General features: G+C 33.9%; 1 protein-coding gene and 1 long non-coding RNA gene across 17 annotated transcripts in view; both read left to right on the top strand.

Moving 5' to 3' along the window:
- CNBD1 (cyclic nucleotide binding domain containing 1) overlaps positions 1–21406 on the top strand; it is a 539688-nt gene that overhangs the window by 119401 nt on the left and 398881 nt on the right. The gene's annotated exons all lie outside the window — the stretch shown is intronic.
- The window catches only part of LOC125753985 (uncharacterized), a 38747-nt gene continuing 30537 nt past the window's right edge, over positions 13197–21406 (top strand). The window contains exons 1-2 of the long non-coding RNA XR_007407071.1: positions 13197–13278; positions 19782–19813. This is a non-coding gene — a long non-coding RNA (uncharacterized LOC125753985). The remainder of the gene's footprint in view (positions 13279–19781; positions 19814–21406) is intronic.

Consider the following 21406-nt stretch of genomic DNA (forward strand, 5'->3'; position numbering starts at 1 on the left):
GTATGATGCTATAATGGTGAATACATGTCATGATACATTTGTCCAAACTCAGAATGTATACCAAGAATGAACTCTAAAGCATGGATTTTGGGTGATTATGATGTGTCAATGCAGGTTCATTAATCATAACAAATTTACCACTGTGGTGGAGGATGTCAATAATGTGTAGAGGTACGGGTAATATGAAAAATCTCTGTACTTTCCTTTTAATTTTGCTGTGAACCTAAAACACTCTAAAAAAGTTAAGTCTCAAAAAAAAGTTAACCAGGTGAATACATAGTTAACATGCTACAATAAATTAAAATTAATATATGGTAGAGTTTACTATAGAGATAAAATTTATTTTAATAGCCTTGTAAATGACTTGTCATGTGTATTATGGAATGATTAAGAACCTAAAAACCTAAAAGGATTTGCTTAAATTTTTTGGTTACACTTTACTGTGTTTTATGGAGCAAATGATTTGCTGTAGTGCTATTAAAAGGTCTTTAAAAGATCTCAGGATATAGGCTCATACTAAAAGTCAACATTTATTGAGCTTTACATTTGCTATTGCTTTTGATACTCCCAACAATAGAATTAGATGGGAGTTTTTATTCCCTCTCCATTTTAACAGATGAAAAAACTGGGGACTTAGATCTGGGACTCAAATTCAGAATAGTCTGAAAGCAAAGCCTCTGTACTCGACCACTGCAGTATATGTGCTTGAATATTAGTGATCTGCAGAACTTTTATACACATAAACTCACTACCTTCCTAAAGGATTGGTATTATTTATTTCTTAAATGTTTGATAGATTTTACTGTTGAAGACATCTGTGCATGGAGTTTTCTTTAAGGATGATTTTTAATTATAATTCAATTTCTTTAATTGATAAAAGGTCATTCAAAATTTCTATTTCTTCGTCAGATTTATTAATTTGTGACTTATGATAAGTCCTTGAACTCTAAGTTCTCAAATTTGTAGGCATAACACTAATATTCACTTATTATTCTTTTAAGGTCTATGGGATCTGAATTAATATCCTTTCTTTCATTTTTGAATTGGCAATTTATGTCTTTTTTCTTGATCAGTCTAGCTAGAAGTTTATCAATTTTAGAACCAGAAACTCTGCTAGTGTTTGAGATATAATTACTAGGTTACATGAGGATATAGTGATGAAAATGCAGACATATTGTGTACTTCCATGGAAATTAGAGTGTCACAAAGTAGTTAGCCAATAAGCAAATGAAAATGTAGATAGAAGAGCTTTTGTTAAATTCTATGAATTAAGTAAACAGGGTGTTTTGATAGTGAATAGTAACAGGAGTGAAGCGTGGGATTTAGGGGATATGAATGGCATTCAGCAGAGTCCTTTTAGAGGATGCAATTCTTAAGCAGAAATTTGAAGGATGACAAAGAGCTTGCTTTGTTAACAGCATAATGAATGTTGTTCTAGACAAAGGGAACAACTGATGTGAGAGTCTCCAGTTAAGAATACTTTTAGAATGTTAAAGTAACTAAAGGAAGGTCAGTAGAGATAGGTGAGGATGCAAGTGGAACAATAAGTTTGGATATTGAGACAGGGTTTAGCTCAAGCAAGGACTTATGGACAATTGTAGGTATAAACCAGGGTTGGTACTCTTTTACTTTAAATGCCCAGATAGCAAATATTTTAGGCATTTTAGGGCCATATAATCTGTCACAACTACTCAGCTCTACATTATGGAGCAGAAATAGCCATAGTAAATAAACAAATGAGCAACACTGTGGTCCAAACCCCCATCCCAAGCAAGTAGTAGGCTAGACTAGCCCAGAATTCAAAATTTTCTGACCCTTGACATAAAATGTTTTGGTCTTTTATTTAGAGTAAAAACCACAGAGTTGAGAGTTTAAGTGGAATTGTGAAAGATGAGAACTACTTTTTTTCATAAAGTACTGGTTACTCTGCCAGGGCAAAATATCCTGCAGACGTGTAAAGAGCATACGCTATCGTGGGAGTGGCATAAAAATGGGGCATATTTGGACAGCAATGTGTGTGTGTGTGATCTGCAAAGATGCAGTGAAATAAGCAAAAATGAAACTTGTGGGGTGATGGGTCTGAAAAATGTGCTGACATGTTGTGAATTGACTAAGGTGATTTTTTTAAATTAAAGTATAGCTTACATACAAATTTATTTTAGTTTCAGGTGTATAACATAGTGCTTTGACAGTTCTATTTATCACTAAATGTTCTTCATGATAAGTGCAATTACCATCTGTTACCATACATTTTTACGACATTAGTGACTGTATTCCTTATGCTGTACTTTTCATCTCTAGGACTTACTTAAAGTTTGTACCTCCTAATCTTCTTTACCCATTTCACCCATACTCCCCCTAACACCTCCCCTTTGCAATCACCAGTTTATTCTCTATATTTATGAATCTGCTTCTACTTTTTGGTTTGTTTTTTAGAATGGTTTTTTTTTTTTTTTTTTTTTTTTTTTTTTTTTTTTTTTAGATTTCACATATGAATGAAATCCTAGGACTTTCTGTGTTTGACTTACTTCACTTGGCAAAATACCTCATAAGTCCATCTATGTTGTTGCAAATGGCAAGCTTTCATTCTTTTTTGTAGCTGAGCAATATTCCATTGTGTGTGTGTGTATACATATACATATATATATGTATATATGTATAATGTACTTTTTATACAATAATCTATCATTTATTGCAGGATTGTTTATAATAGCCAAAATATGGGTTCTTAATTTCATAGCCATACTTATGTTTAGATGACATTCATGTGAAAGATGAATTAGAGATGAACAAAAGTAGAAGTATTTTTCTTGTCTGAACGAACCCCTGATGGCTTCCCATTTCTTACCAAATAAATCTATATTGCTGTTGCTATTGAGGTCCTGCATGATCTCCACTCATAATCCCAGTCTAATTTATTTTTCTTTATTCCAGAGAGGAAACTCATCTCTCCTGCTGATTCCTACTTAGTAATTTGGCTTCTATTATCTAAAGGATCAATTGTCTCTATTTTTTTTTACTTGTTAATTAAACAACTTTTTATTTTATTCAGGACGCTTTTTCTGTAGTTTCAAGTTTTTATTTAAATTCCAGTTAGTTGGGCAGCCCAGGTGGGTTTAATGCTGCCTTCAGTCCAGGGTGTGATCCTGGAGACCCGGGATCGAGTCCCACATCAGGCTCCCTGCATGGAGCCTGCTTCTCCCTCTGCCTGTGTCTCTGCCTGTCTCTCTCTCTCCTCTCTGTGTATTTAAATAAATAATAAAAAATCTTTAAAAAATAAATGAATTCCAGTTAGTTAACATGTGGTGTAACGTTAGTTTTAGGCATAAGAATTCAATGATTTGTAACTTACGTACAATACTCAGTGCTCATCATAAGTGCCCACCTTAATCCCAATCACCTATTTAACCCATACCTCCACCCATCTCCCTTCCAGCAACCCTTAGTTTGTTCTCTAAAGAGTCTTATGGTTTGCCTCTCTGCTTTTTCTCTTCCCTATGTTCATCTATTTTGTTTCTTAAATTCCACATATGAGTGAAATCATATGGTATTTGTCTTTCTCTGACTGACTTATTTAGCTTAGTATAATACTCTCTGGCTCCTTCCACATTTTTGTAAATGGCAAGATTTTATTCTTTTTGATAGTTGAGTAATGAGTAATGATGGATGAGTAATATTCCATTACATATTATCTATCTATCTATCTATCTATCTATCATCTATCTATCTATCATCTATCTCTCCATCCCACATCTTTATCCATTCATTAGTCAATGGACATTTGGAGTCTTTCCATAATTTAGCTATTGTTGATAATGCTACTATAAACATTGGGGTGCATGTGCCCCTTCACATCAGTATTTTGTATAATAAGTTTTTCTTAAGATTTGTAGAAGTAAAAAAAAAAGTAAAAACAAACAAACAAACAAACAAAAAGATTTGTAGAAGTAGACTATTTATAAATCTCAGTTTTCAATTTTTAAAATAAATGTATTTTCTACTTTTGAGTGGAAAGATGTGATATATCGTAAGTAATTAGTTATGAAATTGGACTAGGAGTGTATATTAAGCAGAATAGTTGAGTGTCACAAAGTTGGTACAGTGAAAACATAATGATGTTAGAGCTTAGATGTTTTTGTATTCTCTGTCTTAGAAGACTCCATGTTTCACAATTAATCCAAAGTCACAGCTGAAATTTTCATCCTAGGACCATAAGTTACTTGCTACCTTTAATATGGAGTAAATAATGTAATTTAGAGCCACAAACCTTTTTTTCTTTCTGTTTTGAGGATTAAAGTGATATATTTAGAGAGGACTATTTGCATTAAACCAAAATATATGAAAACTCTTTTCAGGGAACACTTAAGGCACGCTTCAAAAAAATGCAGATAATGCAAGTCAAATTTCTTGGGTATTGTTGCTATTTTATCTTGTTCTTCAGTCCTCTGGAACTGACACTAAGAGGAAGTTATCTTATATCATTGCTTTGGAAATGTGATTAGGTTACACTCAATTTGTCAATATTTACAACACTTTGGTTGGTTATTTCAAACTCTTTGTCCTCCTTGAACAGGATTAAGGCATTAGTCACCAATGGGGCTTCATTATTCTGTGAAGGAGTGGTTTGACAAATATTAGCTCTAATGCAATTTTCCTCCTTGACATGAAATGAGGCCTGCAGAGGTAGGGAACAATCTCTGACTCCTGATTGCCTCCTCAGGCCTGGTGTGATGGGGCTTGCGTGAGCAAATGGAGACAGCAGGTGTGTTGTAATATGGCCTTTACTGTGTAATACCATCAAGGTCCCCAAGGAGTCACAACTAGGGGGTTTATAGTTAATCTTCCAGTTTATTTAACCCCCTGATTCAGAAGTTTCCCCCCAGACCCACGGGTGTTTATTCTCTAAGTAGGCTTAAATTTTTCTTGGTGGGGAAGTTGTGTTGTCTTCAATATGGCTCTTCACCACAAGCAGCTCCTACAATTAAGAGCAGCGCAGGAGCAAAAGCGGATAATAGAGTTTAGTGTTCCTTTTAAAGCACATTCCTTATCCTTAAGTGCTGTGAGTGAGCCCAGAGTGCATTCAAGATCCCTTTCCTACACATTCACATTACAACACAAAGGCAAATATATTCCATAAATACTGAGTAGATACAGTTGATCCTTGTTATCTGCAGTAATCATTGTTTATGGTTGCTGCCCGTACTGACCATTGCTCATAGGGGAATACAGGGTTAGGTTCCTGTAGTTGCAAGCTTGTAGTCACAACATTGTCCTGAACTGATCAATACGTATCCTTGTTTTACATGGTATCCTTTTAGAGACATTTTATTTATATTTATTATTGATTCATTAACTTGTGGCCATCAGCACTATAACTCATGCCTGAATGAAGCTAATCTAGCATATACATTTTCTCTGTAAGGCATATCACAGCCCTCTTTTGCTTAGGAACACCAGACAGCACTTCACCATTATGTCTGAGGGCCATTTTATACCATGAAATCACCAACAAAAAGCACAAAAATGTGGAGAACATGGTGCTAAGTAAACCTGGAGAAGGACATGTTCTTATAAATATGAAAGCTGAAGAAAGCAGAATATTGCCTTGTTCAACTTCAGCTGGGGTCATGGGTATTGGGAAACTCAAGTTTTTGCCCTTCTGCATGTCTATGAATCACTGTGAAACCACCATAAGTATTGTTTTGGGGTTACAAATAAAACATTTAGAACAGGCTTGTCACATAGTAGACACCCAAGAAATATTAGTTATGCTCAAGCATGTTTTCCAATTATTTTTATATTTGAATAACATCTTGGCTGGTATAATAATCTTGGATCTCACTTTCATATTTTAGAACTTCTTAACATTGTTCCATCATCTTATGGCATATATTGTTTCTCTTTAGAAATTTAATGTCACCTTGTTTATTTTTCTCTTTCATGGATAATTTGTTCTTCCTTCTTGTATTCTAGAATAATTCTTTATCTTTGAAGTTTTTAATATAAGTAGGATAGGTCTCAATATTGGACATTCTAAAATCAAATTGTCTGTAATATGCATGTATTAGGGTTCTCTAGAGAAAGAAAACCAGCAGTATAGAAAGAGATTTACTATAAGGAATTGGCTTATGCAATTATGGAGGCTGAGAAGTCCCATAATCTGTGTCTGTAAGCTGGAGAACCAAGAAAGCCAGTGATGTAATTCAGTCTCCATCTGATGGCCAGAGAAACAGGCACCTCCAAAGCAGGAGATCAATGTCCCAGCTCAAGCAGTCAGGCAGGCAGGGAGGAATTCCTTATCCTTCTGCCTTTTGTTTTATTCAGGCCTTGAACAGATTGATTGATGCCCACCCACAGTGGAGAAGGCAATCAACTGAATCCATAGGTTCCAGTGTTAATTTCACCTAGCAACATTCACAGACATACCCAGGAAGGATATTTAATCTGAGTATCCTGTGGTTAGTCCAGGTGACACATAAAATGAACTATCATACTGCTCTTTCAGTCTTCATAATGAACTCATCTTAAGAATTTTTTTTTTTGCATTTTATTTGTTCCTCACGTTATATTATTTTTCTGGTTGAGTTATTCATATTTCTTCAGTTTTCACCTTTTCATTTTTGGGGGAAGAGAATTTATAGATCCTGTATAGGTGCCATGCTGTTTCTTTTCCAATGGACCTTGTGTGAGCAGAGCAAATAAAGTGGTATATTTATGCTCTTCTGGAGCCTATATGATATTTTTGGTCTTTTTATACTGTACCTAATGCCAGTTGTTCATCCCAATGAGCTAAAGTTTAAGACTGGTTATTTAATTTATTTATAACACTTTTTCTATAGTCTGTGAGCAAATAGAAATAGGGATAAGCTCAGCTGAGGGGATCTTCAGTCTGTTTTTGTTAGAATACTTTTTAAACAAATTATTTTTTTAAGATTTTTAAAATTTATTCATGAGAGACAGACAGAGAGAGAGAGAGAGAGAGAGAGAGGCAGAGAGACACAGGCAGAGGGAGAAGCAGGCTCCATCCTGGGAGCCCAATGTGGGACTGGATCCTGGGTCTCCAGGATCACGCCCTGGGCCGAAGACAGGCACTAAACTGCTGAGCCACCCGAGGATCCCCTGTTAGAATACTTTTATAAGTGTAGAATCTATTTTGCATTTCTGTGATTTTTTTGAATATCCTTTAACTGTAGTTCACTTTATTTAATTGGGGATGTATTTCCCATTCCCATTGTGGAATGTATTAAGGTTCTCAGTCTGACCTACAATAGTCTTTAGTGACTATCAATGAAACCTTCAGTTCTTTAAGAAGTCACCTCTACTTTCATTCTGTTTTAATTATTTTTTTAAGATTTTATTTATTTATGAATGAGAGAGAGGAGAGAGAGTAAGAGAGCACAAGTGCTTGAGGCAGGGGTGGGAAAGGGAGAGAATCTCCAGCAGGCTCTGAACTGAGCATGGAATCCCATGTGGGGCTCCATCCTACAACCCTGAGACCACCACCCAAGCTGAAACCAAGAGTCAGATGGTCAACTGACTGAGGCATTCAGGCACCCTATGTTTTAACTATTATTCTGGATGATCATTTATTTTATTATTTTTTAAAGATTTTATTTATTCCTGAGAGACACACAGAGAGAGGCAGAGGGAGAAGCAGGCTCCATGCACAAAGCCTGACATGGGACTCGATCCTGGGTCTGGGGTTTCCAGGATCACTCCCTGGGCTGAAGCCTGTGCTAAACTGCTGAGCCACCTGGGCTGCCTTGCATGATCATTTATTAATGTCCTTTGTAAGAAGTAACAGAAGAAGACATCCTATCAGTTTGTTTATCCCAATTTTTGAGGTAATAGTAGAATTTTCCAGATTTTGTCATTTGCTGATATGGGTTATGGAAAGTAGAGTCAGAAGTAGGAGCCACCAATATGTGCCATTGCACTTCATTCTGCTGTAGAGACTTCATTTAATTTCATGGAAATTCACATATAAATTATTTAGTACTCTTTTTATTTCTCATACCTTACATCCAATCCAATAGGTAATCCTGCTGAAATGAGCTTCAAAATAAAGTATGTCTAGAATTCAGTATATTTTCTCTGATTCTACTGACATAGAACTGGTGAGAACCACCATCGTCTCTTTCCTGGTTCATCATCATAGCCTTCTAACTGATCTTGGCTTCTATTCTTCATCTCCTACAAGTCTATTCCTAGCTACTATAGCCAAAATTGTTCTTTAGAAATAGTAATCAGATCATGTTTTTTCTTCTGCTGCAAAACCTGGGTGGTAAAAGCTAGAATCTTTTCAATATCTCACAAAGTGGTACATGATTTTTCCTCCCTCCATCACTTTAAATAACCCTATCCCTTAGTAATAATTTCACCATTCATTCTATTCATCACATGGTCCCTTTGCTCTTTCTCAAAATGCCAAATATAGTCTCTTCTTTGCATTGATTCTTACCTGTCCTGAAACCCCCTCTGTCAGATGTCCTCATAGTAACTCCTCATTCAAGTCTTTGCTCAAATGTCACTTTTTCAAGAAAGCCTATCCTGGTTAACTGATTTTAACTTACAACCTATTCTCACTCTGCTTTCTTCATCCTCATTATGCTGATGTATTTTTTTCTCTTTCCATATCATGTTTTACCATCTAACAAATTACATTTAATTTGTTTAATTGTACTTCTTGTTTGTCTATCTCCCCTCTAAAATCTAAGTTCCATGAAAACAAGCATCTGTGTCTATCTTGTTTGCTATTGTATTCCAAGTGCATAGAAATGTGTGCAGGAAATATTTATTGACTATTTTAAGTGGTTAATTATCTCTTTACTAGGACAGATGATAAGAAAATAAGATTCAGACACCTTTTTCCCTTGAAGCAATTACTAGTTCATGGCCATGCAACTTGTCTGAGGGCACAGCTCTCTCCTTTTTTGATCTTCATTCTGGATGGAGTTCTGATTTATTTAAATGTTTGAAAAGAAAAGGAATATTTAACATCGGAGATCAGAAAGATAATGTAAAAATATCTCTTTACTTAATATTATCTTGTGCAGAGATAGCAGGGATATGTTGGAAAACACTTCACGATTATTCCATTTTCTGTGGTTCATACTCTTTTAAATATTTGTCTCACAACTTTTAAAAATAAATATTGATTGAAAAGGAAGGAGTGTAGAGCATCTGGGTGGCTCAGTAGAACATACAACTTGATCTCATGGTCATGAGTTTGAGCACCATGTTGGGCATACAATTTACTTTAAAAAAGTGAGGGAGTGATTATTTATTTTGAAATATCTTAAAATACCTAGATAATCAGAATATGAGTTTACCTATTATATCATAGTAATGATTTAAAAAAAAGAGAGTGTAGTGTGGAAAGAGCAGCTTAGGGATTGGGTAAATCCTAGGACAAATCATCATTCCTCTGCCACTTATTATGTATGACCTTTGACAAATTACTTAAATGCTGAATTTTCATAGTCTTTTTTGCCAAGTAGGAGAAAACAAAACACTAGTCAAAAGAAAAACAGAAATCACTTTATCTGGAAGAGAAATATCTCTTTGTTAAAAAAAAAAAAAGAGGGACTTCAATTTAGGGAATTGATAACATATGTCCTAGATGAGATGAAAAGTAAAATAAGGCAAAGCTAAGCAACCCAGAAATTATGACAACAGGAAGGACAAAAGGAAAAAGAGGAGATCAGGTGGCTTGTAAACTAGGATCACCCAGTAGAAGTCAATACCGGTGGGCTGGATCAGAGGAGCCTGAAGTCAAATAGGCGACCAACCATTATAGGAGATGGTGCTTAAGTTAGAATGTGGGGAGAAATACTCTGGTTTCTCTCTTCTTTTAATCTCTTATCAGTGTCTTTCAAAGGCCAAACTTGGCTGGAATCCAGCAGGCAAAAGAGGGAAGAGCAAGGGATGAATTCGCTAACAGATAAACCAAAAATTGGCAAAAAGACTTGAAAATTAAATGTGATAACACTATATACATAAATAAACTATTGTGCTTTGTACATACTAAATTTTCAATAAAATTTATTAATGTAATGGTGCATAAATTAATGCATTTTCTCTTCCTTTGTATTTGGATGGGTCAACTTTAAACATGGGATAACAAAAATATAACTTATTTATAAAACTTCTCATTATAAGCATTTTGTGTTATTTATTATTGTTATTCCTAGACATACTTTCTCCTGGTCAATTCTCTTCTTGCAAATTATGATTTTTCTCAAAAATGGAATTCTTAACTCATAAAGCAGAAGGATTTAAATGCTCATTTTGTTATTATATTTATATTAATGATCACATCTTTGCCCTACTTACGGTCTTTGCCTTAATTAGTTACTGTCTTCAGTATAAAGTCCAAATTCTTTGGGTGTAAATAAACTTCTTCTCAATATAGCTACACCTACCTTACCAGTCATTTTCAGCCTACACCAGACTTCTCACTTTTCTGATCACAGCTTTATTTCCACACAGTTGTGCCTTTTCTCTTCCTATTCGCCTAAGGAAACTACAATTCTTCTCCCCTTGACCAGTTCGTCTCCTTCTCTTTCTCCCAACCCAAACTTCAGTGTGTCTGTGAAAAGAAACCTCTTCAGCTTCCAAATCAGATGTCAGGGCAAGAGATATGTTAAGTCAATAAACTGGACAGGCAATTGCAGAACACCAAGACCAACGGGGTTCTCAGCATTTAAGAAAGCAGTCAGGACTTGACAAGAAACTAAGAAGGAATAAACATTGAAATAGGAGGAAAGCAGTATGGTATGGTGGAAGCCAAGTGAAGAAAATGTTTCAGTAAGAAGGGAGTGATCATTGGTGCCAAGAATCTGCTGGGAGGGTGGTGAGATGAAGACACTTGATTATTGGATTTGGCAACACAGCGGTCATTGCAACCTTCAGTTGTGTTTTCAGTGATGTAATGAGGAAAAAAACCTGATTGGCTTGGCTTCAAGAGATGGTCAGAAATGAGGACAAGTAGAAGTTTGTTGAATGGGTGAACTATTAGATAAATGAAGAAATGATGTTTGAGAGAAGGTTTCACTATTGGTCAGGAACCAAAACAGATGAATTGTTTTGAACTTTTAGAGGCTCTTAAAATTTTCCAAACAGAAACAACTATGCCACCTTGTGGTGCAAAGCTTTTCTTAAGTGAGGTTTATTCAGAGTAGGATTATTGAGGCTGTAGAGTTAATCTAGGAAAGGTTCTTTGTGAGTCCTATAGTGTATCAAATATATTTGAAGATTCAATATTGAATACTCATCTATGCATTACAGCGACATATGCACATGATATATATGCTTCTAGTAGACATTTCTGGCATAAAAATACCAGATGTTACAATGAAGGGTGAAAAGGAACCTAAAACTAAGAACATACCACTGTTAATTCAAACAACATGATGAATTGTCTTACATGATATTTAAACAAGTCTGCTCTTTGTAATATATACCACTTCGAGACAGACTTTTGAAGTTCAAACTACACACTGTTGAAGTCTGATACATTATAATAAAACTGAAGTTTTTTAATGGATGGTTATAAAATAATGTTTCATTTGCACAGACATCACAAAAATTGTCTTGGAAAATCCCATCCTAAGACAGATTTGAAATATAATAGCTTGCTGTTTGATTTAATTCATTTAATGTTACAACGCTGAAATATTTTATAAGATATAAAAACTGAAACTGCAAACTCCTAGGAGAAAGCATAGGGAAAAGCTCCTTGTCATTGTTTGGCAGTAATTTCTTGGATATGATACCAAAGCACAGCCAATGAAAACAACATAAACAAGTGGGGACACATAAAACAAAAAAAAGCTTCTATACAGCAAAGTAAACCATTAACAAAATGAAAAGGCAACCTCAGAACAGGAGAAAATATTTGCAAACCTGTATCTGATAAGGGGTTAATATCCAAAATATATAATGAATTTACACAATTCAACTGCAAAAAATAAATAACTCAATTAAAAATGGACAAAAGAACGAATAGACATTTTTTCCAAAGAATACATAAAAATGGTCAACCAGCACATGAAAAGGTGCTCAACATCAGTAATAATGAGGGAAACAAATCAAAATCACAATATCATTGCATTCCTGTTAGGATGGCTATTATAATGAAACTAAAGATAACAAGTGTTGAGAACAAGGAGAAAGTGGAAGTTTTGTATACTGTTGGTGGCAATGTAAATTGGTGCAGCCGCTATGGAAAACAGTATGGAGGTTCCTCAACAAACCAAAAAAGTATCATGATCCAGCAATCTATCACCTCTGAGTATATATCTGCAGGAAACAAAATCAATATTTCAAAGGATATCTGCACTCCCATCTTCACTGCAGTATTATTCACGATAGTCAAAATATGGAAACAACCTAAATTTCCATCAATGGGCGAATGAAGAAATTCTAGTATATACATACAATGGAATGTTATTCAGCCTTAAAAAAGAATGAAATCTTGTTTTTACTACAATATGGATAAGCTTGGAAGACATTATGATAAGTGAAATAATCCAGACACAGAAGAACAAATGTTACATGATCTCATTTATAGGAATCTCATTTATTTAGGAATCTTAAATAATAAAACTCATAGAAGCAGAGAGTAGAATGGTGGCCCCCAGGACCTAGGGGAGTGGGAATCAGGGAGATGTTGGTAAAACGGTATATTGTTTTACTTATGCAAGCTGAATAGGTTCTGGAAATCTATAGTACAGCATAGTGCATATATAGTGCATAGTTAATAATACTCTATTTGTTAAAGGTAGATCTTATGTTAAATGTTCTTTTTGAAAAAATAAATTTAAAAAGGAGGGAGAAAACTTTTCGAGGTGATGTTAAATTTACTACATAGTGTATGGTGGTGTTTGATGACTGTGTACATCAAACTCATGAAGATGTATACATATGTACAGCTTTTTGTATGTCAATTATAACTCAAAAAATTACAACTCTTAAATATTGAAAAATAAAGCCTTGGGTCACCAAAGTTATACCTTGTGATAATAAGAAGGAAGACTTGAAATGACTTATTTAACTTAATGTTGTTTCTAGTTAAGACATAGTAGGATACCTGTGTGATAGTGCATTGACTCTTGCTACTCATGTCAGAACGAAATGTTAATTCTATAATTTCTATCCACATTTTTGGCACTTCAACTTGCTTATTAATTGAGGAATACACATGTATTTCTCTTATCCTGGTAATTGAGTAGCATCATGGCGGGAAGGAAATATTGCACCAGATATGTTAAACAGGTAAGGAAAACTTTATTTAAAACTATTGCAGTAGGGGGGGAGAGAATGTAACTCAAGTGTTTTGAAATAGAAGAGGGGAGAGGTTTTGAGCACTGGGGTAAGCTAATGGAAAAATACCTCATAATTGTGGAAAAATACCACATATTATTGTCAATAATAATTGACAGTAGAAAGGTTGATCAATGCAATTAAGCCGTCTATGTTTGCTAATTGGTGCTTATCTAAGTTAGGCTCCAACATTCCCACAGAGTCTCATAGATAGGGGTCTTATCTTTTTTGATAGTTATATTTCAAAGGGCTGGCTTCCAGGTGCTTATTAAGAAAAACCTTCCTGGGTTGTGGAAGATTTAAATTTCAAAAGGACAGAGGAAGAATTTATGACTCCAAGTAAATATTCTCAAGAACTGGGAGATCAGAGACCTGCAGTCAGCAAAACTCCTGTCTAAAGTTTAGTCAAGCTGAGGGTAAAGGTGAGGCCCTCTTGGTCAAGAGATCTTACAGGCATCCTTTGGAGTTGAGATCTCAGTTAAAGGCAAGACTGATCAACCAACTTTAGGCAATTCTTCTCCCTTAATTCTGTCTAGATTCTAATTGACCACTTTCTCTCTATCACTCTGAATCTTGAAAAAGAATGTGCACCTGTGAGTCTCCTGTTCTCCATTTCCTTAGCCCTTATCGTAGTTCGAAGTGACCTTTCTGGAAGGCAAGAGTACTCCCAAATAGGAGGCACCGCTAGTCCCATTTCATATAATTATAGCAAGTTTGAAATGAATGAGCCAAGCAAACTTCCTTCTCTTCTTGCCTTAAATGTTTTACTTCCTGATATAAGCTGGATGTTTATATGTTTAGCAAATGAAAGCTAAAATACATAACCAATATGATTTTATCTTAGTACCTAATTAAACATTGTGTAATAAAAAATCATATTATTACTGATTTTCCCAAATATATCCCCCTATTCATTTCCATCTTTTTATATTATATAGAATGCAGAAGTATTAACCTCACTGGGGACTTGATTCTAATTAAACTGGAAAATACCTAAAAATCAATAAGTTCATGTTTTGATATTATCAATTTTTCACACATTTCACGTCTTGCTTTTGTATTTTTCCTAATCTTTTTCCTTTATAGGATGGTACTCATATAATCATTAAATGACTAAAAAAAATTGTGCATGAATATTCTTGAATGATATTTGAGGGGAGAGATATAAGGAAAGAACTAATACTAAAAAAATTAATATTTTGGGCTACATATGTCATTTTCATATGAGTTTAAGAAGCATTTGAGTTTGATGTATTACATTAAGCTTTTAGAACTTTATGTACATAGACTATATTTATGAGATGGAGAAACTTCTCATACTTCCTTAGTTTGAAATGCACATCACTAATTTCTTTGCTTTTTAAAATGCTAATTCAGGGCTAATATAATAGATTGTTATAAAGTCTTATATAAGGTTTCAGATTCTCCCAGGTGTTTTGTTTGTTTTTAATGTCATCTTTATTTGAATCTATTTACGTGTGTTTCTAAGCATATTGCTTGATGTTCTCTTAGTTTCATGTTTTTTTTATAACATGCTTAATTTGTTTTAGAAACAATATAGAAATCTGGAGGTGAATGAGTACTGGTGTTTCTTAGATGTTTTACATAGTAATTGTTTTCCTTAACTATAATCTTTGCACTTTTTTAGTCTTAGAAGTGCTTCCTGAAGAATTTATCCAGTAAGATTTAGTTTTTAGATATGCTGGAGTTTGTTTTTAATGTATATCTGAATGCTCAGTGTTGACAAGTCAAATGTATCCCTGCATGTAAGTCCCTGCTGAGTGAAATATTTTGTCACAGCTAAAAGTCTAAGAGAAAAGCCGAAATCATCAGGGAGTTTAGCTTGATGTATGAAAGGCCCACAGGAAACAAAATTGAATTGATGTGTGCCAATAGTAGCAATTAAGAAAGAATGGGCTTCTGCCAAAATGTTCCTATATATAAGTTTTTTTACAGAACCTTTATTTTTTTGCTTTACCAAGCAAACTTTATTCATCTTTTCATAAACAAAATGTCACATTCATATTGCAAAAATGTTCTCTTTCAGTGCAGTTATTTTTTCACGTTTTTTTTCACGTTTTCAATACATATTTTTACTCAGATGGCAATCTTAGTCTTAATTATGGCATCTATTCTATTATTTAATGTAATTATGATATATTTGCATTGAGATTTGTAATATAACTCTTGGTTTTCTATTTGTACTATCTTTTTTTATTGCTTTTTTTCCCCACTTTCATGCTTTCCTTCCTAAACATTACCTGGCTAACTATACATTCTTTCATTTACTTCCCTAATAATTGCTGCATATATGTCCTTGATTTACTGGAAGCTATGACAAATTAGTATTTTTCCACTTTGAGGAAACTGAATAATTTAGAACAGTTTAACACTAATTAATTGTTTGCCATTTGTTTTTTTTCTGTAATTTAATTCTACGTGTATTTGCCCACCCATCAAACATTATTACTGTTTTATATAGTCAATATTCATTTCAATTCACATATATATTTTTTTATCCTTTTTCTTTTACTCGTCATTACTTCCTCATTTCCTGCCTTAATCTGAGATCACTTCTTCAGGAAAAATTCCTTCCACTATTTCTTTCTAGCTCAGATCTGCTGAGGTCAAATTCCCTCGGTTTTTATTTATTTGAAATATCTATATTTTATCTTTATTTTTAAAAGATATTTTTACTAGTTAAATAATTTTAAGTTGCAATAATTTTCTTAAAGTACATTAAAGATGCCACTCTAGTGTTTTCAGCAACTACTGCTGCTGCTTCTTTGTTCCTTCTCCTTCCCAAACTATCTTCCCCCTCTCCCTCTTCTTCTTCCCCCCACCCCTCCTTGTTTTCTTTTCTCCTGTTATTTTTCAGAGAAATTTAGTTGATTGATGGTCTTATTTCCTTTTTGAAGGGAATATCCTCCCATCACTCTGACTATATCTTTAAATTTTCCTCCTTATCTTTGGTTTTTGGATTCTTTTTGTAATGTGCCTAATTTTTTGTTTCTTGGTAAAATGCAATGAATCTGTGGCTTGTTGTCTTTCACTAGTTTTGGAAAAATTTCATAATACTTTGCTCATATAATGATTTTCCTATCTTCTTAAAAAATATTTTATTTATTTAATCATGAGAGACACAGAAAGGCAGAGACATAGGCAGAGGGAGAAATAGGGTCTCCAAAGAGTGCCCAATGCAGGACTCGATCCCAGGATCCCATGATCATGACCTGAGCCAAAGGCAGATGCTCAACTACTGAGCCACCTAAGCGTCCCCCTTTCTTTCTTTCTATCTATCTATCTATCTATCTATCTATCTATCTATCTATCATCTATCTATCTATCATCTATCTATCATCTATCTATGTATTTCTCTGTGGCACTATAAATGCATGTTAGATCTACAGTGAAAGGCCTCTATATTTCTTAAACTATTCTGGCTTTTACCTTTTCATTTCTGTTAGCTTCGGTCTTGGTAATTTCTATTGATGTATCTTCCAATCCACTAATGCTCTGTTTTGCTGTTCAGTTAGTTGTTAAATCTATCTACTACGTTATTTTTTCTATTATATTCTCATTTCTTGAATTTAAATTTTATTCTTTATAAATTCCAGTTCAGTGGTGAAATTTATATTGTCATCTATATTCTTGAATATATTGAAAACAGTGGAAATTCAAGTCTGAAAATTACAATATCTGAATTTCTTGTAGGTATATTTCTACCTTTTTCTCCTTTCTTTCAATTTTTAATCATTTGGTCTGTTCTTCAGGCATGCCTAGTAATGTTTGTTTTTAAGCCAGGCATTAAGTGTAAAACATTGTAAAAGTTCTGGATGATGATATCTTTTGCAGAGGGGATTAAATTCTTCTGTTAAAGGGTATGTTGCAATCATGGTTGGAGAACTTAGAACTGGATTCAGTTTTTCCTAGGCCTGGTTTTGTTTGTTTTGTATATTTTCCTAAAGTATAGCTTTTCAGGGTTTTCAGTGAATATTTACTGGGATTCTTTTCTTCTTGGCTGTCCCTGGATTCTAATAGTTAATCTCTGCAGCACAGTGAGACTGTAGAAATCTCTGCTTAGATTTTATACTGTTAAATTTTATATTCTGTTTGGCTTCCTGGCCTTTTGCCTTATGCAGCATATGAATCATCAAATGCCTTAAAAGGAAAACAGTAAAAAATATTGGCTCACCTCTATGGGTTTCTCTGAAACATTTTGACTCCTTGTTTACTTTGGTTTTCTTTGATATATTCAAAATTCTGTTTTTATTTATTTGCTATTATTTAATTTATCTAACATTTATGATTTTTCTTTTTTTCTTTCTGGGGGGTAGTTATCTGAGAAGAGCTACTTTATTATAGGTAGGGTGGAAGAATTTTCATCTAACATCTTCCAGATTAAAAACAAAAAAACTTAATTAAATGAGTTAAATCTTTATTTTGCCATTTGAATAATAATTATTTAATTTAAGAAAAACTTTAGTGAAATGATATGTTTTCTTATTTTCAGTTTTTAGAGTTTATAATACTAGATATTGTCAGTCTGTTCCAGGACAATAATTTAAAGAATAAACACGAGGCTCATACTGTTTTCTCAGAAGACTAATTGAAACTCTGAAGAAGATAAACAATATTAGGAGAATAGCTCAGATAATTGATGCTAAGAATAATTGTACATGGAATAATTTGTGGTTGAAGTAGGAGAACAGATTAATTGGAATATAAAAGCTAAGGAACATCTGGGAACTTTGTTTTTGTACTTTTTTTTCTATGAAGCCAAGGAAATTCTAGTATAAATAAAATCGCGTAATGTGAAATTCTGTAGAGGACATCTAGATCTGTCGTAGGACAAGTTCATTGTGGTTTGAACTCACAAGCTAAAAAAAAATTAGAAAGTTATTAAGTGAGACTGAAAAATGCCATCTTTAACAGCGGATGGATTAGCAGGAAATTTGTTGTCCAATTTTATAGCAGAGTTTGTGGTTGCAGAAATGTCAGTGATTTTGTTGGTCATTCTTGTTGCTGAGTCTTGTGGGGATGGTGTTGTATAAAATGTGTATAGCTTGTCAGACATCAATTCTTTCAAAGTGCTTTTATAAGTGTTAGTTTGGTAAATTTTCCTACAGTCTGGAAATGGTTTTGTAGCAAGTATACTATTGTACCTATTATATTTCACTGCATTATTCATACTATACAGACACAAAAGTGTGTGTGGATAATTAAATGTGATTTGGTAGCTATATTTCTTAATGTTTAAGCTACTTTGAATTATAGGCATTATAGGTTTTAGCATTCCGATGACTACATTTTCTTATTAAAAGTTGCAATTTAGATTCATTTATTTAAACCAGTGATTCTAAAATGAGGACAATTTTGCCTCCCAGGTGACATTTGGCAATATCAGGAAATAGTTTTGCTTGTCATAACTGGGGTGAAATTCCATTGGCAACTGGAGGTTGGAGGTCAGGAAAGTTCCTTGATATCTTATATTACACTAGTAGATCCTTTAGCATTATCTGGCCCAAATGTCAGTAGTGCCAAGTTTAAGAAACTCTGATCTAAAGATGAAATTAATATAAATAAAACTATAGAGAAAACATACATCATTGCATTGTTATTCAAATCAACAAGCATTCTGAGTGTCTCATATTTATCACATATGTATTTTCAAAGGTGAATAGATATGGATCCTATGTGAGAGAAAATGTATACACCAATATACATTTTAATAAATGAAAATTAGTACTTTTTCATGAGAAATAACATTTATATTAGAAATGACAATGAGGGGGATCCCTGGGTGGCGCAGCGGTTTAGCGCCTGCCTTTGGCCCAGGGCGCGATCCTGGAGACCCGGGATCGAATCCCACATCGGGCTCCCGGTACATGGAGCCTGCTTCTCCCTCTGCCTGTGTCTCTGCCTCTCTCTCTCTCTCTCTCTCTGTGTGACTATCATAAATAAATAAAAATTTAAAAAAAAGAAATGACAATGAGATAACTGTAAGAATATATGCATGTCAAGACATGCCTCTGTTTTAACTTAACAGGTTGACTATAAAATGCATCTCCTAAAATATTCAACAATAAACTTATTGTATTCAGTAATATAAATTATTGTAGAGGGCAATGAAGTGAGAAAATCATATCTTTTTCATAGTGAAAAGAGAAATAATAAAATGCATCAAATGGGGGCCAATGAAGGAAATACAGTGAAAAATACAAGTTTATCTCGACGATTCCAAATGGGGTAACCTTACATAAGGAAATGAAAAGTACTGGAACTTTGAGCCTTAAAATTTGTGTACAAAGTTTCAGATCACTTTGGTTGTATTTTGTTTACTATAGTCCTTAAATGTATTAAATGTACAAATTTCCAGCTGAGCATACATTTTTGTAACTGCTAATTGCTGAGATCATAGTTATGAAATCATCTTGCCTGTTTTTATTCTGTAGATTATCAAATCTACTGTTCAACCTCCAGAAAAGTGAGTACAATACCAAGTTGACTCTCAGTCAATATCAACTGATAATAATTGCTAGAAACATTTCAATACTTTGTTAGATGGAGACAATTTGGAATTTAAAGACAACTTGAATTTGCTTGCTTGAAGCCACAAAATTTGGATTACAAATTTGAAAGAAAAAAGGGAAGAAAAAAAGAAGGCAATTTTAGAAGAGAATAATTCCGTGAGCCCAGGCATCTTCCAAAATTATAGTATTTATAGTAACCCTTCTAAGCAGATATTATCACCATTACATCAAAGGAAACTGAAATTAGTGTGTTACTCAGCTCCCAATTAGAGAGATGAAACTTGAATTTAGGTCCTTTGAAGCAAAGTTAGTGGTTGTTACGGACTGAACATTTGTGTCCCCACAGAACTCATATGTTGAAGCTTAATGCCCAAAGTGATGTTATTTGGAGGTGGTGCCTTCAGGAGATGATTGGGTCATGAAGGTGGAGCCCTCGTGAATGAGATTATTATTGTTCTTATAAGAGACCCCAGAGAGCTCCCTCATGCCTTCTGTTATGTTGGGTTTAGCAAGACAACTGTCTGTGAACTGTTAAGTAGGCTCTCACCAGATAAAGAATCTGCTAGTGCCTTGATCTAGGACTCTCCAATCTTGAGACTGTGAGAAATAAATTTCTGTTGTTTTTAAGTCACCCAGTTTGTGGATTTTGTTAGCAGCCTGAGTTAAGTAGGACAGTGGTCTTTCTTCAAATGGTGCTGCTTCTTTTTAACAGGTACTTATGTTTTTGAATAAAAGTCTATTTTGTATGAGCAGTTTTTGTGGATAGCAATAAAGATAAAAATAAAAATACCCAAACATTGCTGATGAGGGGCTCGCAATGCTGGGAGGACCAAATTTTGTCTTTATAATGATGACTTCTATGTAATTAATAGAGCTAGAGTAGCTATGACTAAATAGAGTTTTATCTTTCCTTCCCTTCTTTTCCTCCCCCCCCCCTCTTTTTTATTGCTAAGAACAATAAATAGAGTACCTCTACTTGTTAAATAGCTACTCTAACTTGAGGGGAAAATGTGATATGTCTAATCCTTAAATATATATGTACTTAGAAGAGTCTATTCTAAAATCTTCCTAATCTTCATATTATGGATTTATATTTCAAAATGAAATACGGAATCTATGAGACTATTTTATAATTTGAGAGGTTTTTAGGCCCAGAAATTATTCCATTCCTGACTTAGAAACAATAGCAGGAAGCAGAATAGTAATAGTAGGATATTGTAAGTCTCATCTTAATATAGTAGGATATTGTAAGTCTCATCTTAATGACTTTCTATCTATGAATGAGAAGACTCTATGACAAAGAATTTTTTTGTAATATCTATTTATTCTAATATAAAATTTAAGCAAAAGTTGGTTTTAAATGGAGGTGATTTGGGAAGAAAAAAGCATTTGTTTGTCTTGAAAAACAAATTTCCTTGTTAATGTGTTCTTAATAATATCATAATATCATAATTCTTGATAATGTGTTCTTTTTTTTTTAATTTTTATTTATTTATGATAGTCACACACAGAGAGAGCGAGAGAGGCAGAGACATAGGCAGAGGGAG

Source organism: Canis lupus, chromosome 29 (genome assembly GCF_003254725.2).
Source record: "Canis lupus dingo isolate Sandy chromosome 29, ASM325472v2, whole genome shotgun sequence".
Taxonomy (NCBI): Eukaryota; Metazoa; Chordata; class Mammalia; order Carnivora; family Canidae; genus Canis; species Canis lupus.